The sequence below is a fragment of the Scyliorhinus canicula genome, chromosome 17, assembly GCF_902713615.1.
Source record: "Scyliorhinus canicula chromosome 17, sScyCan1.1, whole genome shotgun sequence".
Classification (NCBI taxonomy): Eukaryota; Metazoa; Chordata; class Chondrichthyes; order Carcharhiniformes; family Scyliorhinidae; genus Scyliorhinus; species Scyliorhinus canicula.
Genome location: NC_052162.1, coordinates 41,080,587 through 41,096,554, shown reverse-complemented (window position 1 = coordinate 41,096,554; position 15,968 = coordinate 41,080,587). Strand labels below are relative to the sequence as shown.

Below are 15,968 nucleotides of genomic sequence, written 5' to 3'. Positions count from 1 at the left end.
AAAAATTCTCAGCATGATCTAAAATTTAAATTAATTCCTGTCGGCACAAAGCACTTCACAGCCAATGAAGGTGTTTCAGGGAAATAAGCGTAGCCACTATTGCACTGCAGGAAACTCGCGGTAACAAATTTACAGACTGCAACATCGCACTAACAGGGATATGAATGCAGAGAATTACATTCTTACAGCTGAATAATTCAAAGAGGTTTATTTTCCTGAAATGTCTTTTACACACTAAAATAAATACTGCGACATGACATTTAATCAAATATTGAATTCACTCAATAACCTCATTGGCTCACTTGTCACACAATTGAACCATAGCGTTTTTTTAAATCCTAAATTTAATTTGCACTCTGCCAATTTAGTTGATTTCAGTCAGTAAGGCAGTAAGGGCGATTACACATTATTGATCTTCTGTGGGCCTGAGCTAGTGAATGGAAAAATCAGTATGGATTCTCACCCAGTGACCCCTGCTGGAACATTTGTTGGGGCAATGAATGAAAACAGGGATCAATTTGGCAGTGATGCACCTCTAATTGAATTGCCTAGCTGAGAACAGATAAAGAATGACCACTGTGATGAACAATACTAGAAAATGACTAGCACAAATGGAAAGGCACCATACCCCACAGAGAGGTAGTGTCATCAGAAGAGCCAGAGGGGAGAAAATTGTCAAAAGAAAACCAGTGAGAGTACGGTTGTCATAGGGGTGTTTCTCCCAGGCTTTTATAAATAGATGCCTGACATGAGACAGCTAATGGTTGTTTTTACAGCAGTTTACACAGTGACAGGTCTATTTTCAAACATTCAATTGCTAGTCTTTGTGTTTAATCCCAAGCGTTGAATCACAGTACAGTTAGAAAGTGAAAAATAGTGCCACTTATTCATTTACAAGAAATCACTGAAGGCAATAAAAAAATGTTTTTAAACCTAGTGTCGGAATAAGTTCATCCTCTTCAGCTAAAGTTGATTCAGTGACTGGAATCTGTATGGATGGTATGGGAGAGGGCAGGAGAATGGGAATGAGAAACATGTCAGTCATGATTGAATGGCGGAACAGGCTTGATGGGCCAAATGGCCCAATTCTGCTCCTGTGTTGTATCATCATATGGTATGGGATACAAAGGGTTCTGATCTTTGATGATAACCAATGGAGCACAATCAAACACTAAAACGGTAATATTTTTGCAATCAGTCCTTATTTTCATGACACTGATAAATTCTCACAGGAATAAATTCAAAAAGATAAAGATAATTTCCGATTTCCACAATATCTTGGCAGCAAAAATTCACCAGTCTGATCTAAAATTTTAATTAATTCCTGCCGGCACAACTGCACCAATAATATCATGAATAAGAGATACATTCTTTTCTAAGTCTATGTGGTTTTGTTCTGATTTAAACAAATCTTGCACCAAACACCAGTACCGAAGCTAAATAATGTGGACGGTAGAAATCTGAAATAAAATCAGAAAATGCTGGTATTCCTCTGCTGGCCTGGCAGCATCTGTGGAGAGAAAAAGCTCAGTTCTGGCAAAAGGTCATCAACTTGTTTTTTAAAAATAAATTTAGAGTACCCAATTATGTTTTTCCTAATTAAGGGGCAATTTAGCGTGGGCCAATCTACCTACCCTGCACATCTTTGGGTTGTGGGGGGTGAAACCCATGCAGACTCGGAGAATGTGCAAACTCCACACAGAAGTGACCCGTGGCCGGGATCGAACCTTGGTCCTCAGCGCCGTAGGCAGCAGTGCTAACCACTGTGCCACTGTGCCGCCCAGGTCATCAACTTGTAAACTGCGTTTCTTTCCTCACAAATGCCGCCAGTCCGGTTGAATAATTCCGGCATTTTCAATTTTTATTGCACAAAAGACCATTCACTGGTAACAAAGCAAAATTTACACTTAAAGGTGGATGCTGAATGCTTAATAGACATTCATATGTGTCATCAGAGTTATCTAGCAGTTGAACAGCAGATGATGAGTAGACAGAATCACTCAATAAAATTGGGTGGCAAATGTTACACAGACAATTCAGTGCATTACAGTTAATCAACAGATGCCAGGCATTAACTTCAATAGTGACCAAGGGCCAAGGATATAAATTGGTGAGATTACTTTAAGGATAATTCCTTAGAGGTTAACAGTTAACAGTTTTACAATATCTATTAAATAGCTCAAGACTTCTCCTCACAAATAGTACATTGAGTCAATCTTCTTCCTTCCCTGGGACATTGATTTTAGCTTCTGAAGTGTTGAGTTGATGCCATGGTTTTCTATTCCATTTGTATCTTGGCTTATTGAACTCACCCTATGCTTGAACATTCTGAGTTGCCTTCACTTCCACCTTTCTTTGACTTCAGGCACATAGAACATTATTTTGCCCATACTTGTACAGCTTCACAGGTCAACTTAATATCTCCCCCCTTGTCCCACTTGCAAAGGCATCTTGTCGCTTCAAATAGATTAAAGTTCTCACAGAACAGAACATGCCTAATGAAGTAATAAAGAGACTGCTTCTCCTACAAAGAGAAAGAGAGATAGCTTTCTTTATCAGAAAGGATTTTACAGACTGTTATTCCTACTGACTACCAATTCTCAAACCAACCTGACGGGTACAGAATGCTCTATTTTAAGATATTGATTTTAAAGATAGGTCTTCCGACATTCACTTAACCAATCAGGATGGCACCTGTACTAGAATGTCTTGTACTACATCACCACCCACATCCCCCCACCCCTTCTGCCAATCAAATCTGCATGCATTCATTTGAAATCTGTGAAATGTAAGAACATGAGGACTCACAGCATTTCCATTATTAAACACAAATATAAATATCCTGCTAACAATTCTGCAGACCCTTCAAAGAGGCAGAGAGTGGTGTACGAGGATTTGGGGCCACCTTTTTTGCTGTTCTGTTAATTTGTCCCCTAAATCTTGGACAACGGTGCAACAGAAGCAACAACCACACAGTGGAGATGGGAATCGGAATGTCAGTGCTCCAGAAATGGCTGAAAGAATAATTGCCACAGATTGTTTAGCCTCATCCTCAGGAAGATGGAGGCCCTCCTAAGGCAAAGTCACAATTAACTCTTCAAGTTGTCTGAGGCCATTCTCCAGCTCAGTAAATGACCAAGCAGGACAAGTTCAGTTGCATTTCTGTTGTGTTTACCAGCTTGCTATGTATTTTATATCACAGAGAACAGCAGAGATGACACACAAGATTTTATGTGTCAGAAACTTATTTACAAGAGTTTCTCAAAGTGTGACAACTCAAAATGTCTACTTCATACTTCCAGTCAGCTTCCAATAGATTCTGCAGTTTGTTTACTCTTCTCCAAGTCACCACTCAAGGCTTAACTAATCAAGCACAGTGAGCATTAATAGTTACAGGCTTACATAATCAACCACAGAACAATTGAACCATTAACCACAACATTCTCCAGTCACACACCCAAAATCAATTTGTGGCATGAAGGCAAAGGCCTAAACAATGTATCCACCCCATCCACGCAATATAATTTAATTATAATAATAATCAATAATCTTTATTATTGTCACAAGACTTACATTAACACTCCAATAAAGTTACTGTGAAAAGCTCCTAGTCGCCACATTCCGGCCCCTGTTTGGGTACACAGAGGGAGAATTCAGAATGTCTAATTCACCTGATAAGCACATCTTTCGGGACTTGTGGGGGGAAGCCGGAGCACCCGGAGGAAACCCAAGCAGACACAGGGAGAATGTGCAGACTCCTCGCAGACAGTGACACAAGCCGGGAATCTAATCTGGGACCCTGGTGCTGTGCTACTGTGCCGCCCGTCCGAGGGGCAAATTTATTTTGATGCATGTAAAAATGATGCAGCGCGCTTTGAAGAACATAGAAGTGTAGAAATAAAACCTAAAACGTTAACATTTTTATTGCAGAGCAGTGAAACCTATGACTATAGATGCACTAATGTGTAATAGTGTGATTTGAGAAGGTTACATGCGAGATATTGGCCTGGATTGTTCTGCCCCACCCGCCGCAAGATCGCCACAAGCGGGACGCGGACCATGTAAAGGCGTACTGACCTCGGGTAGGAATTTTCAGTCACTGGCGGGTGCGGCCAGAGAATCCCGCCCATTATGTATGAGGTATGGAATACAACAATGAAGAGCCAATGATGAATCTATACGAGAGCCTAGTCAGACAACCATTGGAGTATTGTAGGTGGTTTGGGAAGCCTGTCGGAAACATATTGGGCCAAGACAGACTGGCCTCTCAAGGTTAATGAAGGGAAATTAAAAAACACGAGGCCTGTATTTACCAGAACAGAGAAATCTAGAGAGATAATCTAATTGTATTTTCAAAGTAATGAAAGAACTTAAATGTTTTAATTTTAAAAATGAGAGCAGATAGTGAAAGAATATTTCCGCTTGTGACAAGTGGCCATAAACCCAGGGTTAGTAATGAAGGGATAAAAGAGGAGATTAGCTTGATTATTTTCTTTGCGTGCGAAAGGTTATGAGGACATAGAATTGTGCTATCAATAGAAGACACAGAGCTATGGGAAGAGATCAGAGCCGTGGATTTGGTTTTAATTAGTTCAGCAATGGTTTAGCATAAACAAGTTGGTTCACATGACCTCCTTTGTTTCTATTCTTTTTAATGGTTTATTGCAACTGAAGTTAAACAAATCACAAAGTTAAGAGGGAATTAGATAAACACCTGTAGATATTATGGTGTAAGGCAAAAGGGTGAACACTTAGATTAGAATGCAAACTACTGGAGCAAGCACAATTGTGCCCTATTGGACTGATATTTTAGGAAGGGTGAACCTCAATCTCTACCGTTAGCTTTCACTGGAGGCTTGTGTTGAAGATCATTGAAGTTGAACCAGAAATCCTTCCAGGCCGTCACCTTAAAGCCCGAACAGCACCCTCTTGCGTTCATTGTTTTCTGCATTGAAATATAGGTTCATAGGCAATGATCATCACAGTGTGACAGGAGGGGTCAGAGCTTGCAGACCTAACCGTATACTCGCAAATAAGGTCAGAGTAAGACAAATTGTAAAATGATCGAATTAAAGGTCTTTATCTGAATCACACCGCAACCATAACACCATAATAAGAAGATGAATTAATGACACACATAAAAGTAAATGACTATGATATGATAGCATTTACATAGATATGGTTTCAAGGTGACCAAGGCAGGAGACTGAATGATCAAGGGTATTTGGTATTTCAAAAGGATGGGAATAAGGGAAAGGAGATGGGGTAGTCCAGTAAAGGATGTTATCAGTACAGTAGTGAGAACTTATCTTGGCTTAAAGGGTCAAAATGTAGCATCTTGGCCACACTTCGAAAAATTGGACCATAAGACGGTGCTCCTTCTCCCGGTATACAAGCAGAACCTTAAGCGGGAGAACCCGGTTAAGAAGGCTGTGCAATGCTGGTCTAAGGCAACTGAAGAGCTCCTATGTGACTGCTTGGAGTCAGTGGACTGGTCCATATTCACAAACTCAGTGGACAACCTAAATGAGTATGTCACCACTGTCACAGACTTCATCAACAAAAGTGTAGAAGATTGCCTTCCAAAAAAGGTAGAACATATGTTCCCCAACCAGAAACCATGGTTTAATCGGCAGATTCACTCCCTATTGAAGGCCAGGTCTGAGCCGTTCAAGACAGGCGACCCTGACCTACACAGGAAATCTAGGTACAACCTCCGCAAAGCCATCAGGGATGCCAAGAATCAATACAGTACAAAGCTAGAGTTACAGACTAACGACATGGATTCCCGTCGGTTGTGGCAAAGCTTAAACATAACAGGCTACAAAACAAAGCTGAGTATAAACTCCAGCAGCAGCGCACCCCTCCCCATGAACTCAATGCATTCAAGCAGGAAATCATTAAGCCGTTTTCAACTGCCCCAGCAGATCCGGACCCACCCATACCCACCGTCATAGTTTCCGAAGTCAGATCGGCCTTCACGAAAGTGAACACTTGGAAAGCAACAGCCCTGACAGAGTCCCTGGTCATGCACTCAGATCCTGCACGGACCAACTGGCAGGGGTGTTCGCGAATATCTTCAAACTATCCCTACTCCATTCCAAAGTTCCCATCTGCTTCAAGAAGGCAACCATCATGCCGCTGCGAAAGAAGAACCAGGCAATGGGCCTCAACGACTACCGTCTGGTGGCCTTGACATCTATCATTATGAAGTGTTTCAAGAGGTTGGTCATGAGACACATCAACTCCATCCTCCCAGAATGCCTTGATCCACTGCAATTCACATACCGCCACAACCGGTTCACAGCAGATGCCATTTCCCTGACCTACACTCATCCCTGGAGCACCTCGACAACAAGGACGCCTACGTCAAACTCCTATTCATTGACTACAACTCCGCCTTCAACACCATAATCCAAGCCAAATTCATATTAAAACTCCAAACCTAGGACTTGGCTCCTCCCTCTGCAACTGGACCCTCGACTTACGGATCCATAGACCACAATCAGTAAGGATAAACAAGAACACCTCCTCCACGAAAGTCTTCAATGATGGAGCCCTACAAGGCTGCATACTTAGCCCCCTACTATATTCCCTATACACACGACTGTATGGCAAAATTTGGCTCCAACTTCATCTACAAGTGCTGATGACACGACCGTAGTGGGTTGGAATTTGAACAGCGATGTTCAATGGCTTCACAGCTCCAGGGTCCCAGGTTTGATTCCGGCTTGGGTCACTTTCTGTGCGGAGTCTGCACATCCTCCCCGTGTGTGCGTGGGTTTCCTCCGGGTGCTCCGCTTTACTCCCACAGTCCAAAGATATGCAGGTTAGGTGGATTGACCATGATAAATTGCCCTTAGTGTCCAAAGTTGAGTTTGGTGTTGGGTGGGGTTACTGGGTTATGGGGATAGGGTGGGGGTGTTGACCTTGGGTAGGGTGCTCTTTCCAAGAGTCGGTGTAGACTCGATGGGCCGAATGGCCTCCTTCTGCACTGTAAATTCTATGATATCTATGATATCTATGTGTCACATTACAGGAGGGAGATAGAGAATCTAGTGGAGTTCTAACTACAACAATCTCCCCCTCAATGTCAGCAAAACTAAAGAGCTCGTCATTGACTTCAGGAAGCAAAGTATCGTACACACCTCTGTCTGCATCAATGGTGCCAAGGTGGAGATGGTTGACAGCTTCAAATTCCTAGGTGTACATGTCACCAACAATCTATCCTGGTCCACCCACGTTGACGCTATGGCCAAGAAAGCACAACAGCGCCTATACTTTCTCAGGAAACTGAGGGAATTCAGCATGTCCACATTGACCCTTACCTATTTTTACAGATGCACCATGCAAAGCATCCTATCTGGCTGCATCACAGCCTGGGATGGCAACTGCTCGGCCCAAGACCATAAGAAACTACAGAGAGTTGTGAAAACAGTCCAGTCCATCACACAAACCCCCCTCCCATCCACCTCCCGCTGCCTTGGGAAAGAGGGCAGCATAACCAAAGACCCCTCCCACCCGGCTTACTCACTCTTCCAACTTCTTCCATCAAGTCCCGCAAGACAGTCCAATGTGTCCCAGTCCCCCACTCAATCCCCGTAGCCCTGCAAGTTTATTTCCTCCAAGTGGCCATCCAATCTCCTTTGGGAATCATTGATTGTTTTAATTTCCACCACTCTGGTGAGTAGCATAGGTATCTTCATAATGCATTTGTGCGTTTGAAGTTTGAATTAATTTACACGTAAAAGATAGAGCAGTTTACCAAATTAGTGATGCATGTAGTAATTCAACATTTCTTCAGGACTTTGGCTGCATTTCAATTCATTAAAATAATGGAATTTATAAAATGGCTACACTAGTTCAAACTATATTGATTCAAATAATTAATAGTTGTCATTTGTCTAGCTTCTGCTGCTTTGGATGACAGCTGTTAGCTGTCCCAACCTTTTCAATAAGACACTCTAAAGTAATCTGGTGTGATGTTTTTGTTCAATCTTAAGAACGTGGATAGAATTTTCACCTCTAATCTAGACATTGAGACCAAGGTGTGATATAGCAAAAGAGTTTTCAATTATTATTTCAACTACTGTGTTGTCTCAATAGCTAACTGGTGTAAGCAATACTTCAATGCTCTCCTTTCTCTTACAATGTGTTGCAGAATTCCCTATTGTTGCTTCATGATCAGATTTTTTGTTTGTTTCAAACCAGCACTTGGTTCCTCATCGTAGCTATGGATTTGAGTTATATTTTGTCGCTGCTTTACTTTGGGTGCGATCTACCCGACAGGGTAACAGTCCCATAACAGGTGCGTTTGACCAGGTTTTTCCGGCACTCACAAAGGGCAACTCTGCGCTTGATATCCGTCACGAGGAAAATGCCAGCTTGCCACCTTAGAGCTGCCAGCCTGGCACCCTGGCAGTGCCACGTCAGCTGGCAATACCACCTGAGTACCTTAGCAATGCTGGGCTGGCACTGCCAGGGTGTCAGGCAGCCAGTGCAAAGGTGGCACCAGCAGTGCCCAGGTGCCAAGAGGCCAAGCACCTAGGGTGCTCAAATCCCCTAGGAGGTGCCCACGAGTGCCATTCTGTCTGCTTCCCATTTGTGAAGACCAACACTGAACGGTATTCAGTGAACACCCGAGATCTCCACACAGTGGTTAGATCATGGGGTCCATATTAGAATGAGACTAGTTGTCTCGCTCTAACATGCAAATTTGCTAAAATGTGATCCACCCACAATGATCATAGAATTTATAGTGCAGAAGGAGGCCATCCGGCCCATCGAGTCTGCACCGGCCCTTGGAAAGAGCACCCTACCTAACCCCACACTTCCACCCCATCCCTGTAACTCTACCCAACCTTTTTGGACACTAAGGTCAATTTAGCATGGCCAATCCACCTAACCTGCACGTCTTTGGACTGTGGGAGGAAACTGGAGCAACCGGAGGACACCCACGCAGACATGGGGAGGACGTGCAGACTCTTCACAGACAGTGACCCTGCACAGAATTGAACCTAGGACCCTGGCGCTGTGAAGCAACTGTGCTAAGCACTGTGCTACTGTGCTGCCCATGGGATGGGCGGGATTCACATTGTGATATCTTGCGAACTCGCACTAGATCTTGCGAGGCATGGAGAACTGTACAGACCCCAGAAGAGGGACCTCCCTGCATCTACCAGCCGGGTCGCACCACACTGCCTTTGGGCATAAGGTGTCTGGTCGGTTGCACCCATCGTTCCCCATATATACCTGGAACTAATTTTATAGTTCAGTCACAATGGAAACTATTTATTTGTATTGCTTTACATTTTTATCTTTGTTTCGCTGAACAATCTATTTTTTGATTCATATTTGGTTATATTTTTGCCTTTTATAAAACTTTGATCTAAGTTCTGGTTACTTGTGGGTTCATTGTAACACTGGGCGCAATCTAACAGAAGAATTTCTAACTGTGATAGCGAGCGGGAACTGCTTCCCAAAATATGAACCTCATTGATTTCCAATCATTTATTTTCTTCCCTCAACATTATAGTTTTGGAATGAACATCACCAGGCTTTCTGTTGGTGTCAGAATCTGGACCAGGATTCTCCCCTACCCGGAAGGGCGGGGGATCCCGGAGGGATGGTGTGGCGTGAACCACTTCGGCGTCGGGCCGCCCCAAAGGTGCAGAAGTCTCCGCACCTTTAGGGGCCAAGCCCTAACATTGAGGGGCTAGGCCCTCGCCGGAGTGGTTCCCGCTCCGCCGGCTGACGTGAACGGCCTTTGGCGCCATGTCAGCCGGGGCCGAAGGGACTTCCCCGGCCGGCGGAAGTCTGTGCATGCGCCGGACCGTCAGCAGCTGCTGACGTCATCCCCGCGCATGCGCAGGGGAGGGGGTCACTTCCGCCTCCGCCATCGTGAAGACGGAAGGAAAAGAGTGCCCCCACGGCACAGGCCCGCCCGCCGATCGGTGGGCCCCGATCGCGGGCCAGGCCACCGTGGGGGCACCCCCCAGGGCCAGATCGCCCTGCGCCCACCCCACCCCCCCCCCCCCCCCGCCCCCCCCCAGGACCCCGGAGCCCGCCCGCGCTGCTTGGTCCCGTCGGTAAGTGGTTTGATTCCTGCCGGCGGGACCGGCATGACAACGGTGGGACTTCGGCCCATCGCGGGCCGGAGAATCACCTAGGGGGGGCCCGCCGACAGGCGCGGCGCAATTCCCGCCCCCGCCGAATCTCTGGTGCCGGAGACTTCGGGACACGGCGAGGGCGGGATTGACGCCGGGTCCCGGCGATTCTCCGACTCGGCGGGGAGTCAGAGAATCCCACCCGTGATCTTCTATATCTGACCAATCTAATCTATAAATCTATTTGGGAGGCTGGAGTGTCTGAAGTGATTGTTTGATGATTGTTTTTATGAACCTCTTGGCCTTTGTTTTCTGTTGTCAGTTGGTACCTAAGTTCAGAGATGGACCGCCTGCAAGTTGCATCGGTCACGTGTATAGTTATCTGACCTGACTGGATAGGAAGGGATGTGCTTGACTTGATGTAATGAATGGCAATAGGATCATATATAAGGTTTTTAAAAATTGATGAATGGAGATTTATCGGTTCACTTGTTTGCAATACCCCTGGAATATCCCGTACGAAAGGTCGGCCAGTAGGCACCGACCAGAAACAGACTCTGTTGGGATCTACCGGGATGTGTCTGTATCATAATTGTAAATAAATCAAAGTTCTTTACCTTACTCAGTGTATCCTTATTAGCACCCCCCCACCCACCCCACCCCCACCCCAGCATCCCCATCGTAAACCACATCAGGTCCTCGAGACTTAACCATATAACAAAAAAGAATACTGTAAATGATGTGTACAGAAAGTTTATTAACAAGTCAGAAAGATAAAAAAACAAAGAATCAATTAACAGCAATTAGCAGTAATTAACAGTAAGAGGAGAAAGCTTAACTTTAACAATTGAACAGTCATGAAGTGACAACTCCGAAGAACATTGAAAACAGCTCTCAGCACATCTCCATAAACATCACTCTGTTCCCAACTCTCCTCTTCTATGCTTCTGTCTTCCATAAACATCTCTTTCTCCCCCTCGTTTCCCACATCTTTCTGTTTACATCTCTCTTCACATCTCGCATCACATCTCTCTCTCTCTCTCTCCCCCCCTCTCTCTCACTCTCTCTCTCTGACTCTGCCCATCCTTACCCAAAATGCCTTCTCGGGCGCCCTTTCTATACATTACAAATTTAAAGCCTCATAACCAATTGTTGGAAAATAGCCAATTGGTCCATAACTTGTAATAATAATAATAATCTTTATTGTCACAAGTAGGCTTACATTAACATTGCAATGAAGTTACTGTGAAAATCCCCTAGTTAGCACATTCCGGCGCCTGTTCGGGTACACAGAGGGAGAATTAAAAATATCCAAATTACCTAACAGCATGTCTTTAGGGACTTGTGAGAGGAGACTGGAGCACCCGGGGAAACCCACGCAGACACGGGGAGAACATGCAGATTCCACACAGACAGTGACCCAAGGCAGGAATCGAACCCGGGACCCTGGTGCTGTGAAGCAACAGTGCTAACCGTTCTGAAGCGGGGAGGGAAAGATCGGGACTGCCGCACAAAATGTCAGTAATTAAATAAGAATTAGTCCATTATTTTTTAGTTAAATATACACGTTGTCTCAGATTTAAGCTTCTTCTCAAACGATCCCACAATTCAGCGGACTCAAGTTACATTCTGGTGAACGGCAATTTAGCGGTGTTTCTTGGCTGCAGTGCAGAGGAACACCCCTCTATCCAACGGCACTTTCCCATTTTCTTTGGCAGCGGGGAGTTTTTCCCCGCCAAGGCTGCACTTAGAAGGGTTTCGTGCGGAAAGACTCCTCACAATTGGTCGTCATTTGGTCCGGCAGCCACAATCTTTCCCATCCCCCTTCAGGCCCCCTCCTGCTTTTTTGAACCCCCTCCCGCACAACCTTGGCGCGGGCCCGGGCACCCCCCTCATTTTCCCTGTACTTAGCAAGGCACCCTCCCAGGCCAGACCCCTGGCACTGCCAACCTTCCACCTGGGCACTCTGGCACTGCCAGCCTGGCTGTGCCCCAGGCACCTTGGCACTGCCATATGGGCACCCTGGCAGTGCTAGAGTAGCAAGGGGCATGTCAGGGTTCCAGCCTGCCCTGTCCCCGACCACCCGGCCATCTCCAATGGCCTTGGGGGTCGTCCCCCCCCTCAGATGCCATTACCCTGGTTCACGTTTGTGTGGATCAGTATTAAACGGCGCCCTGGCTAGATCTCCCAGGCGTGACTGTGGGTTCCAGGTGTCAGGTGAATCCGATATTGGGTATTTAGAGGAGCCGTAAACAAAGGTGAGATCCAGATTACGCCAGACGGAGCGAGTCAGTTGACTCACAATCTGCCTGAGCCCCGGCGCAGAGCCTGATTTGGGGCTTGCGCACGACACACCGGATCTGCAACGTGCGCAATGGCATCACTGAATCAGCCCCTATATTTCTTATCTTGAGGTAGGCTTGAATGTCGACCAATAATTCATCAACATAGCGGCCTGTCATTTGTCGTTGAGGACCCTTAGACAAGGGCCTATTCAGTCCTCCTCCTAGTCAAGGTAACACTCATGTTATCTCTTTATCTGTGGCCTAAGCACACAATAGTCTTATTAAGAGTTTGTGTTAATAACAAAGTGTTAATAACATGGCCATAATCATAAAAGTTATAAACATTTGTGTTCCAAATTACATTTCCAGCCTTTCTAAAATATCTATTAATTAATCGTTTATTCTTTAATTGTCTCATAATTAAGGCTGTCTACTTAACTAATCTGGCTGGTTTCCAATCATGTTGGTTTAGTTTTTATTAAAATTGCTTCCATCAATTTTAGCAGAAAATGCTGAAGAACATATTAAATCAAACTGCAGAATGATAGTCACATTTAAACAAATGATTTTTCAAACTAGCAACACGTGTGAGCACCCTCCTGCTAGTGCCAGTAATACAGGCTTTGGGAGACCTTTACTGTGGAACATGAACCACATTTTACAATTAGATCAGTGAAGCTATGACTCATCAAAGTTTTGTGCAGCCGAGACATGACTTTACTTCAATGGTGGGTGGGGGGGGGGGGGGGGGGGGGTTGCTGTTGTCTCTTCAGCATTGGGTTACTGCTTACAAGCAACCATAAGGCAAAACTTCACTGAAATATTTTTAAATAGTTGGAGCGCTGTCCGTTTGTGGAAATGATTTTTGTATTCCAATGCACCATACACAGATGAAGCACCTTGTTCCTCTGACTAGCCCAGTGGTAAATCAATGGGAAATATGAAATGCTGCATCTGGTGTGCACTTCCAAACTGTTTTATTTTTTTATTTGCCGTCCAGTATTCTGAAAATGCCTTATTTAAATTTCATGTGACACTGATAAGACAAGACAACACCTGGACAACTGTGAGCCATTCGAGGCAGTGCGCATTTGAGGGGACACATTGGACTTTTAGGGAGTGCAGCACAGATGTAGCAACTTTCCTTGCTTTGGCAAAGTGATTGCAATCTGACACCCCCAAGACAGGGGGCGCGATTGTCCGATGTCACGCCGGTTCGGAGAATAGCGTGCCGTGCCGTTTTTTTCACGCGACGGCGGTCCGACGCCCTCCCGCTATTCTCCCCACCGGCCAAATGTCCGTGATCGGGTTCCTCGCGCAAAACCACGGAGGGTCGCCCGACGGAGGCAAAATGCCGACTCTCCAGCACCCCCGCTATTCTCCGGCCCGGATGGGCCGAAGTGCCAACGTCGTGACGCCATGTCACGCGTCGCCGTCCACACCTGCTTTTAAAAGTCGCCAGTCGTGCTGGCTGACGAGGAGTGAGGAGGTGAGCGGACCGTCCCAGGGTCTCCACGAATTGGGGAAGGCATCCCCGAGAACGCTGTGGCCAGTGGGTGGGGGGAGAGGGAGAAGTGGGAGAGGGGGGGGAGAAGTGAGGGGGGGGGAGAGAGAGAGGGAGGGAGAAGTGGGAGGGGGGAGAGAGAGAGAGGGAGGGAGAAGTGGGGGAGGAGAAGTGGGAGGGGGGAGAAGTGGGAGGGGGGAAGAAGTGGGAGGGGGAGAGAGAGAGGGAGGGAGAAATGGGAGGGGGGAGAGAGAGAGAGGGAGGGAGAAGTGGGGGAGGAGAAGTGGGAGGGGGGAGAAGTGGGAGGGGGAGAGAGAGAGGGAGGGAGAAGTGGGAGGGGGAGAAATGGGAGGGGGGAGAAGTGGGAGGGGAGAGAGAGAGGGAGGGAGAAGTGGGAGGGGGAGGGAGAAGTGGGAGGGGGGAGAGAGAGGGGGGAGAAGTGGAAGGGGGAGAGAGGGAGGGAGGGAGAAGTGGGAGGGGGAGAGAGACGGGGGGGGAGAAGTGGGAGGGGGGAAAGTGGGAGAGGGTGAAAGTGGGAGGGGGGGAGAAGTGGGAGGGGGGAGAGAGAGAGAGAGGGAGGGAGAGAGAGAGGGAGGGAGAAGTGGGAGGGGGGAGAAGTGGGATGGGGAGAAGTGGGAGGGGGGAGAAGTGGGAGGGGGGAGAAGTGGGAGGGGGGAGGAGTGGGAGGGGGAGAAGTGGGGAGGGGAGGGGAGTAGTAGTGGGAGGGGGGGAGAGAAGTGCCCCAGGGGAGAAGTGGGAGGGGGGAGAAGTGGGAGGGGGGAGCAGTGGGAGGGGGAGGGAAGTAGTGGGAGGGGGGAGAAGTGGGTGGGGGAGGGAGACGTGGGGGGGGGGAGAAGTGGGAGGGGGAGGGAGAAGTGGGAGGGGCCGGAGAGTGAGTAGTGGAGGGGGAGGGGGGAGGGAGTAGTGGGAGGGGGGGAGTAGTGAGTGGGGGGAGGGAGACGTGGGGGGGGGGAAGAAGTGGGAGGGGGAGGGAGAAGTAGGAGGGGGCCGGAGAGTGAGTAGTGGAGGGGGAGAGGGCCGCTGCTCGATCTCCAACTGCAGTGCAGCGGTCCCAACCACTGCGCTGAACATAGTGGTTCTGTTTCAATACATTGTGCTAACCTACAGAAGGGTGGTGGGGGGGCAGAGAAACGACATGTTAGACGGAGGTTAGTCGGCACCTCGGCAGCCGCCTGCCACGGGATACCTGTGTGTCCCTGGTGGCCTGGTCGCGCTGCTGACACGCGGCCAGCCTAACCCCATGTCACTTCTCCCTCCCCCCCCCACTTCTTCCCCCCCCCCCCCCCCCCCCCACGTCTCCCTCCCCCCACTCACTACTCCCCCCCTCCCACTCTGGGACGGTCCGCTCACCTCCTCGTCAGCCAGCACGACTGGCTGGCGACTTATAAAAGCAGGTGTGGATGGCGACGCCGTGACATGGCGTCACGACGTTGGGACTTCGGCCCATTCGGGCCGGAGAATAGCGGGGGTGCTGGAGAGTCACCATTTTGCCTCCGTCGGGTGACTCTCCGTGGTTTTGCGCGAGGAACCCGATCACGGACATTTGGCCGGTGGGGAGAATAGTGGGAGCGCGTCGGACTGCCGTCGCGTGAAAAAACGGCACGGCACGCTATTCTCCGAACCGGCGTGACATCGGACAATCGCGCCCCCTGTCTTGGGGGTGTCAGATTGCAATCACTTTGCCAAAGCAAGGAAAGTCATTAAGCTATTGTGGCATTGCACCCAATATTCTGGACAACACTGCAGCTCGTGACATTTTCTGCACCTTCCAGCTAGAAGGTTATTGGCTGAGTGCCATTCCCCTGTCACCCTCCAGGAACAAGACTCCTTCACCATTGTGCCCCCAACACAATTCCAGTCCTCTGCCTCTCCTGCTGACCTCAGGCCCCCGTATAACAAAGCAAAACAGCTGCCGCAAATAACTGCTGTCAAAGACATGCGGGTTAGGTAGTTTGGCCATGCTAAATTGCCTTTAATGTCCAAAAAAGGTTAGGTGGGGATAGGGTGGAGGTTGGGGCTTTAGTAGGGTGCTCATTCCAAGGGCTGGTGCAG

General features: G+C 47.7%; 1 long non-coding RNA gene across 2 annotated transcripts in view; it reads left to right on the top strand.

The window, feature by feature from the left end:
* Positions 1–4,067: 4,067 nt before the first annotated feature.
* LOC119952345 overlaps positions 4,068–15,968 on the top strand; it is a 50,845-nt gene continuing 38,944 nt past the window's right edge. The window contains exon 1 of one of the 2 annotated variants that reach the window (XR_005457833.1): positions 4,068–4,082. This is a non-coding gene — a long non-coding RNA (uncharacterized LOC119952345). Of the gene's footprint in view, positions 4,083–8,293; positions 8,309–15,968 lie in introns of those variants that run through there. The other variant, XR_005457834.1, reaches the window with a different exon arrangement.